The sequence below is a fragment of the Anomaloglossus baeobatrachus genome, chromosome 6 (genome assembly GCF_048569485.1).
Source record: "Anomaloglossus baeobatrachus isolate aAnoBae1 chromosome 6, aAnoBae1.hap1, whole genome shotgun sequence".
Lineage (NCBI taxonomy): Eukaryota > Metazoa > Chordata > Amphibia > Anura > Aromobatidae > Anomaloglossus > Anomaloglossus baeobatrachus.
The window spans coordinates 115,897,577-115,911,317 of record NC_134358.1 but is presented as its reverse complement, the minus strand read 5'-3'; the positions used below and the strand labels follow the sequence as shown (position 1 = coordinate 115,911,317).

General features: G+C 44.0%; 1 protein-coding gene across 2 annotated transcripts in view; it reads left to right on the top strand.

The window, feature by feature from the left end:
- CPA6 (carboxypeptidase A6) overlaps positions 1 to 13,741 on the top strand; it is a 314,881-nt gene that overhangs the window by 147,137 nt on the left and 154,003 nt on the right. The window lies entirely within an intron of this gene.

Below are 13,741 nucleotides of genomic sequence, written 5' to 3'. Positions count from 1 at the left end.
ACTCCAGTCAAGCCCGTCAGAGCGTCCAACCTGCTCCACTTAAGTAAAGAGCTCTCGGGCACTTTAGTGCTCACCCATCACTAGTAATATTTCCTGACATGAAGCACATATGCGTGTAAACGTGTGTGGGGATAAACTGAGGATTAGGTTTTGAGCATTGAGCTTATAATAAGTTTTGTAAAAGACCTCCCTAAGATGTTTTTTTGGGCACTCTTAAAGGGAACCTGACAGCTGATACATGCTGCCCGATCCACAGGCAGCATGTATCAGGCACTGGCTGTGGGATCTCAGCCAGGTATATTTGACTCTAAAACAGTGGTATATCATAGAAAAACATACTTTAAAACCTCCCCGCTAGCCGTGAGTGACTGACAAGTCTCTCCTTACACAATTCTGTAGTACAACTGTGATACACCATGTGGTGATGGGTATTATACCATGATATGTATATATTCTCCACTAGAAGCAATACCATTGTGGGATAAACTGCTCCACTGTTTCATGGAGTTCTTTGTGGCCAGAGTCATTCAATCACTGGCCTTAGACGTGATACTGATATACATGACAACAGGGTAAAGAGTGAAGGCACTGGAGCAGCATTGACATATATCTAGAATAATGGGGCCCCATAGCAGAAGTCCTGTTTGTGCCTCTCACTTCTAAAAAAAAAAAAAAAATCAACAAGGTCACAGAAAAACGAGCATATCTCAAACCTTTAAAGCCCTTTCAAAGTAATTTTGCTTCTATTGAAGTCCCTAAGTGTTCCCATGCGCTAAAATACCCCATCATGGCCAACAAATGTGCCAACAAATGTGCCCCCTAAACACAGTAATATACACCCACAGTGAATTCCTCCATAGTACTCTCCACACACACAGTATGGTGACCCTATTGTACCCCCCATGATATCACCCCACAGTGACCCTAACACAGTTTAATGGCCCCAATAGTGCCCCACACATAGTATAATAGCACAGACACAGCCCTGCACAAAATATGATGCCCCCCCCCCACAGTCTTCCAAATAGTATTTTGACCCCCACAACCATCCACATTGTATAATTGCTCACACACATTAGAAGTGGCCAGCATTAGCCTTCCATAGTATAATAGCCCCCACGAAAGCCCTCCACACGGGATAGTGGCCCTACAGATAGTATAATTGCCCACACACAATCCTCCACACTGTATTATGGCAGATGTACATTATAATGGCCCCCATGTAGCCCTGCAAAGAATATAATTGTTCCCACTCAGCCATCCAAACCGTATAATGGCCCCTACTCAGTCCTTCAAACAGTATAATGGCCTCCACGTAGCCCTACAAACAGTATAGTGCCCCCCACACAGCCCTCTGAACAGTATATTGTACCCAAAACATCCCTCCAAACACTAAAATGGTATACAAATAGTCCTCCAAATAGTATGATAGCCCCAAATAATCCACCAACTAGTATGGTAGTCAGATAGTATAATGTCACCAAACAGAGCTCTAAATAGCATGATGTTCCCCCAAATAGTTTCATAAGTTTTCAACCTGAAAAACTAAGTCCATCGAATTCATCCTATAGCCTTACATGTTCATCCAGAGTATGGTAAAAACAATGGGGCAGACACTAATAGCACCATATTAGGAGGAAAGTTCCTTAACGACTCCACATACAGCAATCAGTTTGGTTCTCTGGATCAGCACCCAATCACAGGATCTAGTGCCCATAACCTGCATTATATTTTTCAAGACAGGCATCCAGGCCTTCCTTAAATTTTAGCAATGAATCAACCATTACAACATCATGTGGCAGGGAATCCCTTAGCCTAAAGGCCCCGTCACACGCAGCGATATCGCTAGCGAGCGTATCCACCCTCGTCGTTTGTGCGTCACGGGCAAATCGCTGCCCGTGGCACACAATATTGTTCGGAGCCGTCACATGGACTTACCTGCCTAGCGATGTCACTGTGGCCGGCGAACCGCCTCCTTTCTAAGGGGGCGATTCGTGCGGCGTCACAGCGGCGTCACTAAGCGGCCGCCCAATAAAAGCGGAGGGGAGGAGATGAGCGGCCGTAACATCCTGCCCACCTCTTTCCTTCCTCATTCACGGCGGCCGCAGGTAAGCTGTAGTTCGTCGTTCCCGCGGTGTCAGACGTAGCAATGTGTGTTGCCTCGGGAACGACGAACAACCTGCGACCTCAACAATCAATTTTTTGAAAATGAACGACGTGTCAACGATGGACGATTTGGTGAGTATTTTCCATCGTCAACAGTCGCTCGTTGGTGTCACACGCAACAACGTCGCTAATGATGCCGGATGTGTGTCACGGAATCCGTGACCCCGGCGATATATCATGTAACGGGGCCTTTAGTCTCAATACTCTTACAGTAAAGAATCTGAGTCCGTGGTTCTGATTAGCCTTAGAAAAAATGGTGAGCACACAGTAACATTTAGAAAAAATAAAGTACTAGCATAAAGGGTCCAAATGTACTATAGTCCAAAAAACTGCAGCATGTTTTTTTATGGAATGCAGAAAAATTATAGATTTATATTAAAGTGGTGAGATAAAAAATAGAACAATATGTGTATAGTTCATGTGTGACATAAATTGACGTTTCCACATAACCGGTCTAAAGGTAAAATAAATTATGATGAAGAAAAAGACTCACCCCTAGGTTGTCTAACATGTTCGTATACTTATATACTGCAAAATACCATTTTAGACTTCTATAGGCGTCGTACACTACCCTTAACAACCATTACCACTCTGGATGCTTATTATATTATATACTTATTTTCCAATAGCACAGGTAATTCCTCTATGCAAGCTCTGTATATTTGTATACATATTTTCACATTTTGACACTTATTTATACCTTTTCAGCTTGCTATTTCATGAACTACCTTCGCCTTGGCCTTGAGTCTCTTCTCATATTTGTATCTAGATATATACAGTGCTATGCAGGTGTTTGAGCACCACTGGTCAAAATTACTGTTATTGTGAACAGTTAATCAAGTTGAAAATGAAATGATCTCTAAAAGGCATGAAGTTAAAGATGACACATTTCCTTTATATTTTAGGTAAGAACAAAAAAAAATTTTCATCTTTAACATTTTAAAAACTACAAAAATGAAAATGGGCCAATGCAAAAGTTTGAACACCCTTGGAGATTTGAGTGCTCAGATAACTTTGACTATCATTTCAGACCTTAATTAGCCTGTTAGGTTTGTGTATTGTTCATTATCATAGTTAGGAAAGGGCAGGTGATGCAAATTTCACAGCTTTATAAAAACCCAGCTTCCTCTAACCTTGTGCAAATAAAACAGCCATGGGTTCTTCAAAGCAGCTGCCTAGCACTCTGAAAATCAAAATGGTGAAGGCCCACAAAGCAGAAGAAAGCTATAAGAAAATAGCAAAGCGTTTTCAAGTTGCCCTTTCCTCAGTTCGAAAAGTAATTCAGAAATGGTACTTACAGAAATAGTGGAGGTCAGGATAAGTCTGGAAAACCAAGCAAAATTTCTGTGAGAGCTGCTCGTAGGATTGCTAGAGAGACAAATCAGAACCTTCACTTCACTGCAAAAGTCCTTCAGGAGGATTTAGCCGACTCTGGAGTTGTGGTACATTGTTCTACTGTTCAGAGACACCTACAGAAAAATGGCCTCTATGGAAGAGTCATCTGAACAAAACCTCTCCTGCGTCCTAACCATAAAATTTCGCATCAGAAGTATGCAACATAACATCTAAACAAGACTGATGTATTTTGGAAACAAGTCGTGTTAACTGATGAGGTTAGAATAGAACTCCTTGGCCACAATGATCAAACCAAATGTTTGGGAATAAAAGGAGACAGAATGTCATGACAAGAATATCTCGCCAACCATTAAGCATGGGGGTGGATTAATCATGCTTTGAGTTGTCTTCTATCCAATGGCACTGGGAACATTTCACGGGTAGAGGGAAGAATGGATTCAATTAAAGTGTAACAAATTCTTCAAGTAAACATAACACCATCTGTAAAAAAGCTGAAGTTGAAAAAAGGATGACTTCTACAAATGATAAGGATCCTAAACACAATTCAAAATCCACATTAGCCTATGTCAAAAGGTACAAGCTGAAGGTTTTACAATGGCCCTCACAGTCCCCTGATCTGAACATCATTGAAAATCTGTGGCTAGACCGCAAAAGAGCAGTGCATGCAAGAGGACCCAGGAATCTTACAGAACAAGAAGACTTTTCCAAGGAAGAAAGCATGAAAATCCCCCAAACAAGAATTGAAAGACTCTTGGCTGGCTACAAAAAACATTTACAAGCTTTGATACTTGCCAAAGGGGGTGCTGCAGGGTACTAACCATGCAGGGTACCCAATATTTTGCATTGGCCAACTTTATTTTTTGTTGTGAATTTAAAAATGTAAAATATATATATATATATATATATATATAATTTTTTGTCTAAAATGCAGAGGATATGTGTTATCCTTAACTTTATGGCTTTTACAGATAATTTCATCTTCAACTTGCTTAATTGTTCAGAATATCAGTATACTTGACCAGGGGTGCTCAAAATTTTGCATGCCACTGTATACTACATTATTTTCAACCTAGGAGTGAGTCTTTTGTTTCATCATAATTTATTTTGCCTTTACTTTGTCTCCTAATCACCTGGATCATTTATATCAGTCACATGTGCCATATATGTTTGCATAGACAATACTATTTAGCCGGTGGTATTACAATATTGATAACATTCTGCCCTAAGGGATTCTACTAGAGATGCCAAGCAATTTTGTAAATATGTATATATGTACCCATTTTTATCATTTGTCAGTATGTTATATAGTCTCATTTGCATTATTTTGTTTTTTTGCTGCTTGTATATATGTTATTTTGTTCTCTGCTTATATTTATAGAGCTACTTTGAGTAAAGCGGGCTTTACACGCTACGATATCATTAACGTATTATCGTCGGGGTCACGTTGTTTGTGACGCACATCCGGCGACGTTAACGACATCGCAGCGTTTGTCACATACGAGCGACCTTAGTCGATCGCAAAAGTGGCCAAAATCGTTCGCCACGGAGAGGTCGTCCTGAATCAAAAAATCGTCAATTGCTTATTAGCAATGTTGTTCGTTGTTCCTGCGGCAGCCCACATCGCTATGTGTGACACGGCAGGAGCGACGAACATCTCCTTACCTGCCTCCACCGGCAATGCGGAAAGAAGTAGGTGGGCGGGATATTACGTCCCGCTCATCTCCACCCCTCCGCTTCTATTGGCCGGCCGCTTAGTGACGCCGCAGTGACGTCGCTATGACGCTGAACGCACCTCCCCCTTGAGGGAGGGATTGTTCGGTGGTCATAGCGACGTCGCTGCAGAGGTATGTGCGTGTGACGCTGCCGTAGTGATAGTGTTAGCTACAGCAGCGATCACACAATCGTACGACGGGGGCGGGTGCTATCGCACTCGACATCGCTAGCCGATGCTAGCGATGTCGCAGCGTGTAAAGCCCGCTTAAGAACGGCTAGGTTGAAATGTCAATTTATGTCGCCCATGATACATACACACATTGTTCTATTTTTTATTATCTCAACACTTATAATAAATCTGTGATTCAAATTAAACCTTCTTTCCTCTAGACACTGTGGATGTAGGTGTAAAAAGGCTTAGATGTAAAAAGATCATTAGAAAGAGATCATGATACTGTCCCCTCATATATTTGTACATTGTAATAAGATCGCCCCTAAGCCTTTGTTTTTCCAAACTGAATAACCCCAAGTTTAATAACCTGGTACTTTATTCCACCTATTTCTTTAATTATCTTGGTTGCTCTTCTCTGCGCCCGCTGTGTAGCTGTGATCATCAGAAGTAAATGAGCGATCAGACTGCTGATCCTTATAGTCCCCTAGGGGGACTAGTAAAATAAAAAAAGTAAAAAAATAGTTAAAAAAAATAAAAGTTCAAATCACCCCCCTTTTGCCCTATTGAAAATTAAATAAAGGGTGAAAAAAAAAATACAAATATTTTGTATTGCCGCGTTTAGAAATGCCCAATCTATCAAAATATAAAATCAATTAATCTGATCGGTAAACAATGTAGCGGCACAAAAATTAAAACGCCAAAATTACATTTTTTGGTCGCAACAATTATTGCGCAAAATAACAGGCGATCAAAACATAGCATCTGCGCAAAAATTGTACCATTATAAACATTAGCTCAAGACGCAAAAAATAAGACATCACTGACCCATAGATCACGAAAAAATGAAACCGCTATGGGTTGCGGAATATGGCGCAAAAAGTGCACCACTTTTTTTGGACAAACTTCTGATTTTTTTCTAACCCCTTAGATAAAAGTGAACCTATAAATGTTTTGTGTCTACGAACTTGTACCGACCTGAGGCATCACAGCTACATATCAGTTTTACCATATAGTGAACGCGGTGAATAAAATATCTCAAAAACAATCATGCAATTACACTTTTTTTGCCATTTTTCCACACTTGCCATTTTTAAGGTTTCTGTTAAAAGTACAACTTGTCCCGCAAAAAACAAGCCCTGATATGGCAAGATTGAGGGAAAAATAAAAAAGTTACAGCTCTCGGAAGAAGGGGAGCAAAAAAAAAAAAATCTAACGGAAAATCGGCTGGGGATGAAGGGCGTAAATTAATAACACTTACTGTATACTCACCTCCAGCAGTATCATCACAGTCTCTCCCGGGATTGCTGAACAGTGTAACGTCATGCGATTCTGGGGACCAATCAGCAGATCTTCACTCCCTGGACAAACTGCTTACATGCAGAAGAAGTGAGCTTTGCTGCTCTCTGTCCCTCCAGAATGTATGTAATATGTCGGGGAGAGTGACTGGCCAGAGGAACTGCATGACGTCACACTGGTACGTGATGCCGGTAGAGACTGTGCCAAAAGCACTAGAACAGTGCTGGCACTGGAGGTGAGTATAAGCGTTAGGCTTAAGACACATGACTTGAAAATCGGTGCGAGTGGAGTGCGATAAAAAATTGCATTCCACTCCACCAATATTAGCATATGTGTCAGCACACATGAGCGATTATTTTCTCAGAGCTAATCGGACTGAGAAAACAATCGCAGCATGCTGCGACTGTAATGCGAGTCTTGTTTCTCTCGCACCCATTCAAGTCAATGGGGCGAGAGAAAAATTGCACTGCACTTGCGAGTGCAGTGCGAGAATGGCAATAGCCGGCTACAGAGGAGAGAGGGAGATAAATCCCTACCTCTCCTCCTCAGTGCCAGCCTGCCCCTCCTCAGAGCCGGCCCATTCCCTGCAGATGAGGTCCGCTCGCACAGTCGGACCTCAGTCGCAGTGACACTCGCATGACACTCAGCTCTGCTGTACTGCGAGCGTGAGCCAAGTGTTATGCGAGGGGATCGCAGTAATCCCCGTGTGGCCCCGGCCTTATTATTTTAAAAAGAGGAAACATGCGAATTGACAAGGGGTTGTCTGAGTAGTGGATAATCCCTTTAAATATATTATTCATAAAATAAGTACCTAGAGAGACGTGTGACAGTGAAGATAAGTGCATGAAGAAATATCAATAACATATAAAATAACCCAAATGTTGTATTTTAATAGTCTTGCTATAAATGAGTCACTTTGGAAAATGAATTCTTGTGTAGGAGAAGACTATTGTAGTCATAAAAAGAAAAATATCTTTCTTATATCAGTGACAATGACAGCTATAAATGTCTCCGTATCAAACCTCCAGCATAAACACTGTATTTAGGAGTTCAGTGTAATATTTCTTGTCTTCAGTCTAGAAGCCAAATCGTTAATTACATTTCACAAATGTCAGCTCTGTTCCATTGTTCTGACTTTTCATAAAGGCAAAGATTTTCCTAATGTCGCTGAAATTTCTGAGCGCTTCATAGCCAGTGTCCTCACCAAACGGAGGGCCATAAATGTCAGGTTATACCGTCACTAATCCGCGAGCAGCGGCTGAAGTTCAGCGCATGGGGCAAATAGATACAGCAAATCTGTCCCAAATTACAGCTACAGTGGAGAATTATTGTAGGACGCGTTTAGTAAACCTTATGTACATTAGTTTACATTTTTTTATTCTCTTAATAACACATGACAGATAGGACGTGCTTATAGCGTATCTTGTTAGTCTCAGCTGTAAAACCTATTATCAAAGTCTAAAACCATTCTTCTTTACATACTGAAATCCCATCAAGATGGACACTTCTCACAGCAGCACAGATCCTCGGTGAGCAGAATAGTCTGGATCCCAGAATTATACGTTTTCTGTATTTTACATTGGAAAAAATTGTCAGAATGGGAGATTGCGGAACTTTTTCAGACATTTCTAAAGTTTCTTTACACAATTACATAATGGAAAACCTAGGAACATGTCAGGTGCAATATGCAGCCAGAACCACGAGCAGTTCTGGTGCATATTACTAATCCCTGCCTAACCGTCCCTGTATACACTAGCATAGGTAAAGAGATATTTAGAAAAAGTATTTCTAAAGATCCTTTATGATATGGTAATGAGTGCAGGGACTAGTCACAAAGGTGTTAGTTCCAGCGCTCATTCCCCCCTCTTAGCATGTTAGCACACCCACAGGGGCCCACAGGTGCGTGCTAAGATGCTAGTCCAAGCCCACTGCCCAGCGTTATCATCAGCAGTGACGCCGGGCTTAGGGTCTGTGCCCACTATCAGAAGGCCCCACACGTTAGATAATCCGCACTACTCCAGTTGGAAGCCAGGACGTGTACAACCGTCTTCATAGTGCGCAAGTCCAGAGATCATGCGCACTGAGCCGAAATCCATCGTCGGGTGCGGTAACAGCAGAGAGGTGACGCTGCGCATGCATTAGCATGTTAGCACGCCCACAAGGGAGTGCTTACATGCTTACGGGGCCGATTAGCGAAGGGAAGTAACATCCTTGCGACTAGTCCCTGCGCTCATTAGCAAATAATGAAGAATCTTTAGAAATACTTTTTCTAAAGATCTCTTTACCTATGCTACTAGACACAGGGACAGGTAGGCAGGGATTAGCAATATGTACCCAGAACTGCTCGTGGATCTGGGAGCATATTGCACCTGACAGGTTTCCTTTAAAGGGGATGTTGATAAGTATTTATTATTTAGGCTATGTTCACACGTTGCATTTTTGCTACATTTTTCTGCAGCCAAAACCTGCTCTCTTGGCAGTAAAAGAAATCTGGTTTAAAAAAAAACCCAGATTTTGCTACGTTTTTGTTGCGTATGTCTACAGTGCATGTTTAATAAAGTTTTAGTTTCATTCACCATAAAAGCCACAAAAACGCAGTGGATGCATTTTTGCACTCTCATTGCTTTCAATGGTGAAAAAAACGCTGCTAAAACACTGAAAGAATTGACATGTTGCTTCTTTAAAAAAACGCAGCAGTTTTCCATTTCAGTCAGGGGGAAAAAAAGCAATTGTGTGAATGAGATTTCTGGAATCAAATAGCCTTTCCTGGTACACTAAAGAACAGCTTTTAATTTGCATAAGACTCATGAAAAAAGCAGTAAAAACACAACATGTGAACAAAGCCTTACTATGGCCTCAAAATGAACAGGCAGGTAATGATTAACTAGCTGTCTGTTGTGTTCGGTATTGATCTCTGGTGGCACAGAGCAGTCACTGACCGCTCCTGCCGGTGATACAGCTGTTCCAGCTCAACAGAACAGCTCTTCCTCTTCCGGGCTGCTCTGTTGATGAGGTGTAACAGCTAATGACATTTTGACTGACAGCCGGCTCCCCGCAGTTAGACCTCGGGAAGCTGACTGTCACTAAGTATGACGTTAGCAGTTACGCAAAGGACAAGCCATTCATCTGTTATTGTGAAGTCAGCAGAAGCCAATGAATCGGCATCAGGAGTGGTCTGTGTCGGCTTAGATCAGTGATGAGCACAACAGGCAGGTAGTTAACAACCATCTGCTTGTTAGTTCTTGGGCACATAGTATAAAATAAAGTTGTCCCCAATATCCCCTTTATTGATACTGCAATTTTTATAAAGGTTTTCTGATATTATTATATTATATTACTATTATGATCTGTTACTAGTGTTGTGCCCGACAATCACTTGATTAGAGCTGAGCCGCAGTGAAGAGCAAAACCTGTCAATTTCACTACCAAAAGTACAAAGGTGTGCCTGGTGATCAATGCCTGGTCCCTTCAATCAATCATTTGCCAGGAGTGTCAGAAATCCCCCCCACCCCCAATCTGCTAACAATAATAGCTCATCAATATTATAGTCTTGGAAAATTCCTTTTTAGAGACATTTCAGTAGATTGAGCATTAATTCTCTTGCATGAAGACTTGTGACATTTTATTAGCTGCTTCACTGGTTTCAATGGTAAAAAAGTATACAGTATGTCTAAATTTAGAAAATGGGCAGTAACTGCAGGACTATAATGTATTTTAATACAGGCATAATACAGGCATAATAGAATGAATGATAGTGTGGAAACGATAACAGCCAGTGAGTGTGTTGGTGCTCTGCGAGTAGAGAGTCTCCAATACACCGGATGCACTGACGGTGGAGAGAACTGCAGCCCTCATCCATTAAATAAAAAGTGTCATACATGAAGCATGGCATTCACACGTACGGTACGTACACTCTTTCAGCAAAGCATGCATGGATGTGAAACACCCATCACACCCCATGTGTCTCAACATGCGTATACATAAGAAAGTGGATAGCTAAATGTCTTTTTGACCTACAGTTTATCCCTACACCCAAATACATGATTGCTCAGAATTTAGAGGAGAGATAACAAAATGGTCATTATTAAAGGGAATTAAAGGGAATCTGTCACCAGGTTTTTGCCATCTAATCTAAGAGCAACATAACTTCAGGACAGAGATTGTCATTCCAGCAATGTGTCAATTACTGGGCTGCATGATGTGTGACGCCCTGGCCTATCAGGTCGTCACAGGGTATTGTGCAATCTGCCCTTCTGTGTAATATCCATCTCCTCCTTGGTTACAGGTCCCTGATCTTTGATGTTGCCAAGAACAGGATAATCAAAATCCTAGAAATACTCTGCACCACACCCACCAGACACACCAGTGGACGGCCTGAGTGGAATAGGGTTGCCCACTTGGGGGGTTGGTTGAAGGGGAGATCAGGAGTGTCAGGATCAGTTCAGTGTAGTGTTGGAGGTGAAAGTGAAAGGAGGTCAGGAGCTGGGCTCCTTGAAGCCACTAGGTGGCAGATATTGGTCTAAGCCTGGCAGGAGCTGGAGCCCGGTCGCAGGGGGATGGTGACAAGGGGCACGGACTGTCGAGGAGGACAGCCGGTGGCCCTGTGCCATCACCGGGCAGGGGCCAGGGCATGACGGGGTACGTGGACCCTAGGTCAGGGAGAAGCTTCAGGCGTCCTGACAATTTACCCGTCGAGGATGGAGCCTTCGAGATCCGTTCTCCACCCGCTCCAAAATTGGGGTACTAGCGCAACGAGGGGGATAGGACTTTCCACACATATGGTACAAAAAATACCAAGCATCAACCTTGAGAGCAAGCTCACCCAGTTAGCCATACTGGGGAGCGGGACCCGATTTAGTTTTACACTAAAGGGACCAACTAGAAGACAAGGTGACAAGGCAAAGATCACAGACTAACAGGCAACACCAATGGGCACGGGATCGAGGCGTGCTCCCTCCTAGTGGCAGCAATGTCAAGAACTTTGGTTTACCACAGTTGTCGGTGTCAGCGTTATTTGGACTGAGTACACAAGTGACCCTTACCGTCCCAACAGCACGTCCCTATCCAAATCACCGAGTCCCCAGGGCATTCTCCCCCTACCTGTGGAGGGGTTAAACACCTGGCTGCCCCCACCATCGCCACCGGGTACTCCCAATCGCAGCGGTGGTACTGCATCTTACCACGCACCACGGGTGGCATCACGAACTTTCCACACCATCCCCTGTAAATAGCTTCCTAACCCCCTTTTATTCGAGTGGCCGCACGACCCCCGGGTCCGTAGACCCTTCGAGCCACCGCGGATCTGGATCCAAGCAGCCCGGCTGCTGGCACGGGGGCGGTACAGATGTAGTTTTGATAAAATCACTATTTTATCAGCAGAAGAGTATCACTAGAGTGCTACTAAAACTTCTGCTATGCAGTGCACCATATTCATATTCATGAGCTCTTTATAACCTCACCCCCATCACTGATTGGCAGCCATCTGCATATGACTCGCCCACCCCAGGGCTATGGGACACCCGGTGCCGGGCCGGACTAGTCCGGAGGTAGTCAGTGGTGGCGGGGCCCGACTCCGTGGCCCTGGTGGGTGTCAGTTTAATATGTGGCTTGATGAATAAAGTTTGTGTTCGTGACGCCACCTGTGGTCTGCGGTTAATAAGCCGCCGCTGCTGTGTGAGGTCTCCGGGGTGATGATATAGCAGCGATGGTGGTACTGCTCCCCACAGGTGGAGCGGAACCCCGGGGACACTGTTAGTGCTCGTGAAAGTCTATGGTGTTGTGTGGCTAACACGGTGCAGGGCCGACAGGCAATGAAAGAACCAGGCACAAACAACAGTCTCTTTACCTTTTCCTCTTTTACTTTGGAAACAGTCCAGCCCTGGGAGACCGTTACAGGTGGTGATGGGGATCCGGTCGGCCTGGAAGTATTTGGGGTGATCTTTCTGGCCAGCTGAGTATGAGGCCTACTCCTGTGCTTTTCTTTGTTATGATAGGACCCTGCTTCTCTGAATCCAGCAATTGCCCTCTTTGCTGCTGGGACCGATGGTACGTCCCTTTCCCTCTGTAGCAGGCTGCGCAGGCCCTCTCTGGTGCTTCTCTGCTGGAGTCCACACCGGGCCCTGATGCTGCAGCTGTGTCTTTGGGATGTATATGGGTCAGGTGCTTGCAGCTCTCCTGCCCTTCGGATTCGGCTACCAGGGAGTATTTTAAGCCCTGGTGGCCACAGACTCCGATGTCCGAGTCTCTTCGCTGCCTCTCTGCTCCTCCTGCTTCCCTGGGCCAAGCTACTCTAGCTCTAGGCCCCAGATCCACAGGACAGCACACTCTGCGTCTGCTCACTATCACTTCTCTCTACAGACTGACTGCTACTTCCTCCCTCAGGTCAGACTTGGGGAAGGCTCCCTGGAATTCCAGATTCAGAGCTCCCCCTGCTGGCCGGAGGGAGAACTGCGTTGGGTGTTAAAACTTGCTGGCCAATGGACCTCCCAATTACCTCCAGGCTCAGCATTAACCCTTTGGAAGGGCAATGCTGTTGTGGCGACCAGGTCCTGGGGCGCCACACTCCCCCTTAGTTAAATTTAGTACTCCCGGACTGTAGAAACAAAACAAAACAGGTTACAACATTTCATCCCATTGTGGGAGGCACATTACTTAAACGTTACAACTTAAACACTACTATAGAGTCCAGTGTGGCTCCCTGCCGGGTGTCCATTACACTGCTCCATGGGGGACCCGCCGCGATCAAACCCCCAACGTAGGCTCTGGGCGTGCGTCAGAGCATTGATGACCCCACTCTATGCACGCCGGACGGGTTTTTCTTCAGGGGTGTTGGCCACCATAGTCCAGTGGCCCAATTGTCCATTTACTTAATCACCTAAGACAAAAAGCATTTTATACACAACATGACAGACATTTCACATAACTATTTACATTCTGTTAGGTATTTTATTTTCTATGTTCTATACCTTGGAGGGGGCTGTCCCCGAGTGCTACGTTGGGACCGGCGTAGCTCTGGGGTTTGTCCCTGACTACTTGGAG